The 9,642-nt window shown below is 40.6% G+C and overlaps 1 protein-coding gene across 1 annotated transcript in view; it reads left to right on the forward strand.

Annotated features, from left to right (window-relative positions):
- The window catches only part of MRPS6 (mitochondrial ribosomal protein S6), a 90,760-nt gene that overhangs the window by 38,290 nt on the left and 42,828 nt on the right, over window positions 1–9,642 (forward strand). The gene's annotated exons all lie outside the window — the stretch shown is intronic.

The following is a 9,642-nucleotide window of genomic DNA, read 5'->3' on the forward strand; positions in this document are numbered from 1 at the left end:
AAAATAAGTTGGTCTTACTATTAGGTTAAAAATACCATCTTTTTACCCTCAGGTAAGTATTCAAAAATAGTTCCATAAATACTAGCTTCTAGACAATCCTCTCCACTAGATATGTCTAGTCCACATATTGCTTCAAAGAGCAGGAATTCCAGCTATCCCTGGGCCTTTCCCCACTTACCTTAAGCCCAGCGCTACTTGAGGAGAGTAGTGCAGGGTCCCCCGGGACTCCCCACGAGAGGGGCGGCGACAGTGCAGCAGCCCCGACGCTGCCGCTGTCGCTCCCCCTCAGCGCGCGGAATCCCTGGCACTCTTGCAAAGGGTGCCTTTTGATGACCCCGCACTCTGCAGGGACAGGCGCGCGCCAGGGATGCCGTCCGCTGAGAGCAGCGCGTGGCATAGGGGGGTCATGGTGAGTGGGGAAACGCCCCCTGAGGATATCCTTATCTCTATATTAAAAATTCCACACTCTCATAAGCTTCACTGCTTAGTATCTGAGTGGGGTTTTCCTCTGAGTAAAACAACCAAGCAACCCTGTGAGTTTATTTGTTTTCACAAGGGAAACAGAGTAGCTTAAACATCTTAGAATGGATCTCAATTAGCACACACCCGTTCACAAGCTCACTCTTATCAGATCCCTCCAAAAATCCTCGCACAGCCTTTATTATTCTGCCTTTCGTGGCCAGCCAATTACGAGCAGTTCTGGCAACTTCTAGTTGCAATCCGAAAATAAGGCTAAGTGTTGGTAATGTTACATCTGCCTCTCTGTTGGCTGAAAGAGTTCTGAGAGGACTGTGACTGACCCAAGGTCACTCAACAGGCTTCATGTGGAGGAGTGGGAAATCTTACCTGATTCTTCAGATTAGTCTCTGCTGCTTTTAACCACTACACAAACTTGGTTGTCTTACCATTATGCCTTTTTAAATAAGAATACATGTTTTTAAAAATTAACTACTGTCAATAAAGTTAAACAATACAATTTCCCAAAAATAAGACCTACCCTGAAAATAAGCCCTAGCATGATTTTTGGAATGTTTGGAGGATGCTTGAAATATAAGCCCTACTCTAAAAATAAGCCCTAGTTACAGATTCCCCGGCGCAGAATAAATGTAGGCTGTTGTTCATGGGAAAAAAATAAGACATCCCCTGAAAATAAGCCCTAACTGGAGCAAAAATTAATATAAGATCCTGTCTTATTTTCGGGGAAACAGGGTAATTATGTTATATAGCTAACAATTGGAAAAGTCTTTGCCTCATTCTTAAAGCTAAGTTTTCCTCTGCTCCCAGATAGCATGAGAGTAATCAACAATAGCTGTCTTCTGAATGCATGCCTTGCCAATACATTCCACAAACCTGTGGAATTCCCACTGTGGGCTGCAACAATGCTGATTCTTTTTATCATATCATTTTTTAGTCTGTACTTGTTGCTGCTTGCATTGTTCTTGCCATCCTATTAACTGTAATGGATAAACATGTTGCCTAAACATTCTGAGGAAAGATGATCACATAACAGTGCAACAACAACAACGCAACAGAGGCAACAACAAATATTTATTACAGTCATGAGACCAAAATTTGCCAATTGCAGCAGATGGAGTTAAAACTAAAAAAAGTTGCATTATACATTTTGCATTAAAATATATACCAAATGCTGAATAAAAGATCAATATTCTACCACAACTACAGAGTGCATTGTCCTCAATTTATTATTCACGTCTCTGCACATAAAATCATTTGCCCTCCTTTCTTATCAGAGCATTCCGTTTCTTAACAGCCAAACAACAGAATCTTATTACAGCATATAATATAGTAGCCTTTTTAATCTTCAAGCAAATATTTCATCAGATCTATGTCAGTGTTCTCCAAAGAATATTTCAAGTTCTTAAATTGAGATAACAGAGGGATAATAATGCACATTCTGTCATCTGTGTAAAATTTGCATTGAAGAACTATATGGGTAAATTATTCAATTGCATTAGCTGTACATGGGCAGCAATGTAGCTCCATGGGCCAACACTGAAATCTTCTATAAAGGACAGCAGAAGGGAAAGCATGAAAAGGCACTCTGGAAAAAAGCCCATCTGTATTTAATATGTGTAATGACTGATAAATAGTGAGCTGCTGAAATTCCTGTCAAATGATTTTACAGCACTATATGTCTACAGTAGAAGGGCACATTCCTTTCAGATTTTGATGTCAAATAGATATCAATAGATTAGGAATTTTGTTTTTCTCAGGCCCATTTCCAGCAGTTGTTCATGATCTAAGTCTATCAATTATGATTTGTTTATTATTCTGATTGACCATTTCACATTTGTGAATGCCACAAGCAGCCAAGGATTTAGACCAGTAATTTGACTTTGGTTATTTTGAAACCATATATCCTTATAACATTTTTAAAAAACCTTTTATAAGGTCCTGATGAAACCACTTTTTGGCATAAGGCTCATTGATGGTGTGATTAGTACAGGATCTTAATAGGAGGTCTGAGACTCTGGGTAAGTTCCTCATAAGAATTTAACAAAGCATCCTCATCCTCTGGTCCTTTTAATAACTTAGAGCAGATTGTCCTACCATCCTATGATTGAGCCCAGGTACTAAACTTGTTGTTTAGTTGACTGCCCCTTTTGATTTTCAACCTCTACATTTCCACATTATCATCTAGGTGCGTTTTCGGATAATATTTCAGTTGTTGGTCTCCAAAAACCCAACAGAAATTATGCGAATTTTATATATATTCAATGCATGGCATAATGGTTAAAAATCAAAGATTAAGGGGTAAGTATTCACTCTCTGATCTCACTTCAACTGAACATTTTAGTATACTGGGTACTAAATTATGAGAAACAAAAATATAATCTATGGTGAAGAGTTTTGTTCCAGACCTGAAGGTGAATTGACCCCAAGGACGTAGGTAAGGGGGTGGGGGTTTCTCGGGTTCAAACCCCCACATTACATGTTTGAAGCTCCACCCCCCGTTTGTTTTTTGTATTTTAAAGTGTGTTTTTTTATTTTTGGCCTGCAGGGGGCACTGGTTTTAGGCTAGCAGCACCAAAATTTCATGGATTTGTTGGGAGACGCTCTTGATGATATCACCCAGGTTTGGTGAGGAGTTATGGACTCTCAAAGGGGGTGCCCCCATCCCCCATTGTTTCCTATGGGAGCTAATATGAGATGGGGGCTACACATTTTAGGGTCCATAACTTTGGCTCTCATGAACCAAACTTCTCCAACCCTGGGTGGTATCATCAGAATAGTCTCCTACTGATACAACCCAGGTTTTGTGAAGCTTGGTCAAGGGGGTCCAAAGCTATGGACTCTCAAAGGGGGTGCCCTCATCCCCCATTGTTTCCAATGGGAGCTATCAGGAGATGAAGGCTACACCTTTGAGGGTCCATAACTTTGGCCCCCATGAGCTAAACTTCACCAGACCTGGGTGGCATAAGCAGGAGGGTCTCCTAAAGATACCCTGAAATTTTGGTGCTGCTAGCTTAACAATTTCACCCCCCAAATTTCGCCAGATTCTCCTTTTAAATCCACCCCTTTTGGCATGGATTTAAAGGGAGAATCTGAGGGCCCCAGTTTAAACATTGAAAGTGATGCTGTTTCAGGGTGGGGGAGAATCCACTCCAAAACAGCATCACTTTCAATGTTGTTTTAACTGGGGACCCCAGATTCTCCCTTTAAGGTGGATTTAAAAGGAAAATCTGGACTCCCTAGTTTAAAAACCATTGAAAGTGATGCTGTTTGGGGGTGGATTCCAACATCACAGTGGCTGCCCAATGGGGGGGGGGGGGGGGGTACAAAACTCAGATTTTACACTGGGCTCCATTTTCCCTAGCTACGCCTCTGCCCGAAGTGGAGGGTGGTTATTCAGATCACATCACCCCTGTGCTGCGCTGTCTGCACTGGCTCCCAGTGGAGTTCCGGATCGTCTTCAAGGTGTTGGTGATGACCTTTAAGGCCTTACGCGGCATCAGGGCGCTCCCTCATACCCAATCACGAGGGACCGCTATCACCCCCTATGTCCCAGCCAGGGCCGCTCGCCAAGGTTAGAGCGGCAGCGACAGAGCTACTGGAGATCCCCTCTGGCTCCTGCGATGGTGCGCGGCTGGCCTCGACCACTGCCAGGGCCTTCTCCCACGGCCCCGGCCCCTGCCTGGTGGAATGCTCTACCTCCAGCTGTCTGGGCCCTGCGGGACCTTGGTGAGTTCCGCAGGGCCTGTAAGACTGAGCTATTCCACCGGGCCTTTGGGGGGGCTGGCCGCGGTTTTATCACTCACTGAAGCTGTCGGTTACCATCTGGGGTCGGGCCCTGGCTTCCATCTTGGGTCGACTTACCCCCTCCCTTTATTGGCCTGTGGATCGGGCGCTTGATATTTTGATATTTTGATATCTTGATATTTTAATTAATATACAATCGAAGCTGTATTAAGTTTTATAGTTTTAAGTCTTATATTTTAATGAATTGAGTTGCACCTTTGTATTGATATGTTTTACTGATTGCTGTTGAATGTGCAACTATTCTGTGAGCCGCCTCGAGCCCTTTGGGGGTGAGGCGGCTTATAAATCACATAATAAATAAATAAATAAATAAATAAATAGAAGGGGATAATTTTGTAAGTCTATTATGAACATCCACCAATTAATGAACATTAAAATACCCATAGGTATTCATGTTTTTGCTGATGCTCACTGGTTTTCCATTCATGTCTTTGAATCCTTGCCTGGAAAAATGACACATACACTTAGCAAGAAAGACTGCTTGTGGTCATCTAGGTGGTGTGGATTGAGTATTATTCAGAACTCACCATATCCTCTATTCTTACTATCAAGATAGTTCATTACTACAGTATCATTCTATATCATCTCTTTGAGAAGGTGTCATACTAAACCTTTTCTAAGGATTATCAGTTAAGATTTCATCACAATTAATTGCTTGCCTCATTGGTGAAATAAATTCCTTTTCAAAGATCGTAAGCTTATTAATCAACAGTAACAATCTCAAAAATAAGCCAATTCTTTGAGAAAGTGTATTTCTTCCATCAAGTTTTCTGCTTGTTTTCAAGAATTGCCTCTTGATTGCCTTAAACTCAGTGAATTTAAATGTTGATATTAATTTGCAAGTTGTTATTCTGCTATTTTAGTTTCACTTGTGTTGTATTGTGTACTAATGTTTCATTGTAATCTGCCTTGAGCTATTTTTGTGCCACAGTCTGGAATATTAGCTGTTTAATAGACAAACAAACAAATACAAATTTACTCTAAAAAGCGGATAACTCTAACAATAGAAGGAAACATGACCTAATTGTTTAAAAAAGATGTCTGGATCATACATTTAAGTTTTAGGAGGAGTAAAAAAAAATCTGGTGCTCTGGATCCTATCTTAAATGTGAAGTCTTTCTCTGAGCTATGAAAACTTCATCTCTTAGAGGAAGAGCCACATGATGGAGAAAGGCTTCTTAGATTTTCACTACTAACCCACAACCCAAGGTACAAATACTGCCCAGTATATTTACTGATTCCCCACATAATATAATTCATTTTTATATTAAGCAAGAATGCTTTAAAAGAAGCATGTATGTTCTTGCACTGCCTCATGGGAACTGTAGTTTCTTTTCTGTTGCACTGAAACTCCTTGTCCTTTGAAAAACTACGATTGCATCTCAGAACTTGTTTCAGCATAATATTTCTATTGTGCAAGGCCCACTCTGAAAATGTTAGAGGAGGGAAGGTATAGAAATTGAATAAATGAATAAAATGAGTGAATGCAAAATATAGGCAATAGCACTTGCAAACATGCTCCGTAGTGTTTGTGAATGGCTTTCATGGGAATATAGCACATTACCAAAGTATGCAGGAAACTAATGGGGATAAATTAATTTTTTGAATAGAAAGACTATTATGGTAAAATAAATCTTCCATAGTTATAATTTAGTGCAGCTGCTACAAGATAAAATAACATTCCTAATGTATTTTGAAAGTGCTGTTAAAGGCCAAAACATTTTTGTTATTCATAACAGAATAATGTTGTTATTGTGATAATAATTTGGTGTAAAGTTATGATTTATGCAGTTAGAAAACTAGAGAGCTAGATAGAGAGAGAGATGGGCAGCAATTTCAATTTAGAATTTTATATGAGCATAGTTTTTATCATACTATTTGTCAGTATAATCCCACCTTTAATGGGTAATGTACTGACCATATTGGGTCCCAGGGCAGTGGCAAAATACCTAAAGTGCTTAAGTTAAACGAATAAGTGCCTGATTTGTGCTTGTGTGGGCGACCTTCTGAAAATGCCAACATTTATTGCATTGAACTCCACGGTAGAAGACAAATAGGATATAAAAGTAGATATAATGGGATTTGCTAAATGATGTATGGAACAGTTTACATGTGTATAATAAATTAATGTAAATTAAATTTTACTACTAAAACTTAATGACACTTGATATTTTGATTTCTGAACAAAAAGCAAGGGAGTGTTACTATCTATTGTTTCATGGTTTTACACCTCGTTTAAGACAGCATGGATAATTGATCAATGGATGTTGTCCATCAGAAAGTTTTCTTGCACAAGCTACACAGCCATTAATGGCTGTGCAAGGCCTCAATGTGGCTTGTGCAAGAAAACTTATTGGTGGATTGTGCATCAAAACTTTTGGGTTGGCCTTGTGTGTGTGCCCTGCAAGGGTGCCACTTCTTCACAAAAGCCCTCCACCCAAATTGTATGCCTCAGTTACCTGTACTATCACTATCCATATATTTCCTTGTGGCAACTCAAGGCTAAAAAAAATCCAATTAAAAAAACCCTTATTTATCAGGACTAAAAATAAATCACAAAAGTAAAACATAAAAATATTCAGATTTTATTGGCAATATGAGAAAATGATCTGTCATTTTTTTTTATCAGCCTGAGTATAAAATCTGGGTTTTCTTAGTACACCATTTAAAATTTTGGTACACAGATCAGTCTTACCTGTTTTTGCCTGTTGGAAATGTTTTTATGCACCGGGACTGAAGCATGGAGATTGTCATACAGATGGGTGAAAAGCAGAGAAGGAACATATTAACCCCTAACCATCTGGGCATTAGAAGAAACCCCAACATGTGATTACAATACTGTCTTCTTTGTAAGTGGCAAGATGACCCAGTGATTATTGTGGAAGTGAATGCTAAGATACTGCCTTTTCAGGGACTTCTGCAACTTCTGCAACCAAACTGTAAATCTTATTTGCTCCACAAGTGGTCCCCTCTGTCTAAAGCATAAGATTAAATTCTTATGAAACAGCCAAGGCAAACACAAAGTACAGCTAAATTTTTTTTAAAAATTAAGAATAGTGGGTCATTCTGTTGGTTATCTCTCTGGGGAGAGATTCCTTGGCATTACAAGTAGAGTGCGCTGAGGCAAAAGTACAGCGGAGCATCCCAACGCATGCATGTGTGTGCATAGGCACAAACTAACAAGAAAAGTATTTATTCGTGAACTCCATTCTTGGTGGAAAGGTGGAGAGATAGGTTCACTATTCTAATCTTTCTGGCTAGATGGGGATGGATGCAGTCAGCATCTCCTCTGCGCACACGGTGCAGCATGGAAGGCAAAGGAAGAGAAGAGTGGAGAGGAGGAAGAAGCAGAAAGGAACAAAGTCCCTGAGAATAGCAATCTAAACATCAAAGGAATAGTGTCAGTATGATAGAGAAAAGGAATCAATGCCTATGACCCTCTCTAGCTATCTGACTTAATGATAAAATTCCCTCTGTGTTTGAGGCAGGAAACAGCGTACAGCCCTTCACTTCCAATACATTCAAGGGCAGTGGCATATTTGCCTAGGGACAGGGGTACCCTCTGTCCCCGGGCGCCACTGATCTGGTCACATGGGGGTGCAAAATCAGCCCCCTGCGTGACAAGGAAGATGGCAAGGCAGCAGGAAGTCCTGCTGCCTTGTTGTCTTCTGGCGCCCTTGGCCCCGTCCATGTCATCATCACCACCAGGTGTAGGGGGGGATGCCCGGAGAAAAGTTGTCTCAGGGCGCCATTTTTCCCGGCGTGCCTCTGTTCAAGGGTGTAGTTGCTTTACTGCCAGTGTTATACATCTTGTTAAAATGTGTATGTGTGCATGTGTTTGTGCATTGTGAAAGTGCTGTCAAATCACAGCTGACTTATGGAGACCCAAGGGGCTTTCAAGGCAAATGGATAACTGGAAATGGTTTGCCATTGCCTTCCCCTGCAAAGTCCTTGTTGGTGGTTTCCCATCCAAGTGTTTAGCTTCCAAGATTTGACTAGATCAGGCTGTACTATACCATGCTACATCCCTAAAATGTGAATGCTTGTTTTTTTTATTTAGACACATGTGAAATTGTGCTGATGGGTATCATTTCCTAAGAAATCATGTAAAACATTCCAAATAATAATATTCCTTGGGTGCTGTGTGGTTTCCAGGCTGTATGGCCGTGTTCTAGCAGCATTCTCTCCTGACGTTTCGCCTGCATCTGTGGCTGGCATCTTCAGAGGATCTGGATCCTCTGAAGATGCCAGCCACAGACGCAGGCGAAACGTCAGGAGAGAATGCTGCTAGAACACGGCCATACAGCCCGGAAACCACACAGCACCCAAGTGATTCCGGCCGTGAAAGCCTTCGACAATACAATAATATTCCTTCCCCCTTTTCCATGGAAACTAGTTGAAAAAAGGCCTACCTAGGAGGTGTGGCCAAAGACCACCAGAGAAAAGGCAAGAGAGGGCATAAAGTCAACACACAGCAATGCTGAATGGTCAAGCATGGGGTTAACTTGAGAGACCAATCTTTACACATGTTTATATGTTTTAAGTTTCCAGGGTGACATAGCGTGATCCATGCCAGCATGACTAGATGTTGTTCTGGACACAATTTCAGGAGAACAAAGACCTTTACAAACTGGATTTGGAAAACATAGCACCATTTTACAATCTGAAAGTTAATAATTATGCCATCTTAATATTTTGAAATGGCAACCCTGGTTGTTTATGTAGAAGCATAAGAGAAGCAATTCAGGTAAGTGTATAAGGAAAGTATCTTTCAGCATCTAGGCTCTGCTGTGTATGCCAGGACCACTTGAGACATAAATGTTATACAGTGTGGATTTTTTGTGGGATACCAAATCTGTATTCTATTTATGTACAAGGCACTTGCGTAGACCTGTACTGTAATCAGGATTCTGGTATCTTGTGAACCACTATGTTGTGGGCAGAATGTTGGATTAAGATCAGGCTTGAATAGCTGTTGTGCATCAAAACCCTGGGCTTGTTGCAATCTCTCAAACTAACTTTCCTTAGAAGGTTGTTGTTATGAGAATGAAGTGAAGGTAGACAGTACAGTGTGATAAACTGCTTTGAGTTCCAGTTAGGGAGAATTGTGGGATATATATTTAAAAAAATAAATCATCATAACTGTGGAGCTGATATTGACAAAGGGAGCATATCTAAAGGCATAATTCTATGAATTAGGCATATAGGAAAACGATCCTAAACAGGTCTACTCAGAATCCTATTCAGGTCTGTCCAGTTTGGCTTACTCACAGGAAAATGTTCTTTGGATTGCACTGTAAAAGAAATAAAGACACAATACCTGAAGCTGCTTCTTGAATGTGGTTTTATATACTGCTTGAA

The sequence above is a fragment of the Sphaerodactylus townsendi genome, linkage group LG04 (assembly GCF_021028975.2).
Source record: "Sphaerodactylus townsendi isolate TG3544 linkage group LG04, MPM_Stown_v2.3, whole genome shotgun sequence".
Lineage (NCBI taxonomy): Eukaryota > Metazoa > Chordata > Lepidosauria > Squamata > Sphaerodactylidae > Sphaerodactylus > Sphaerodactylus townsendi.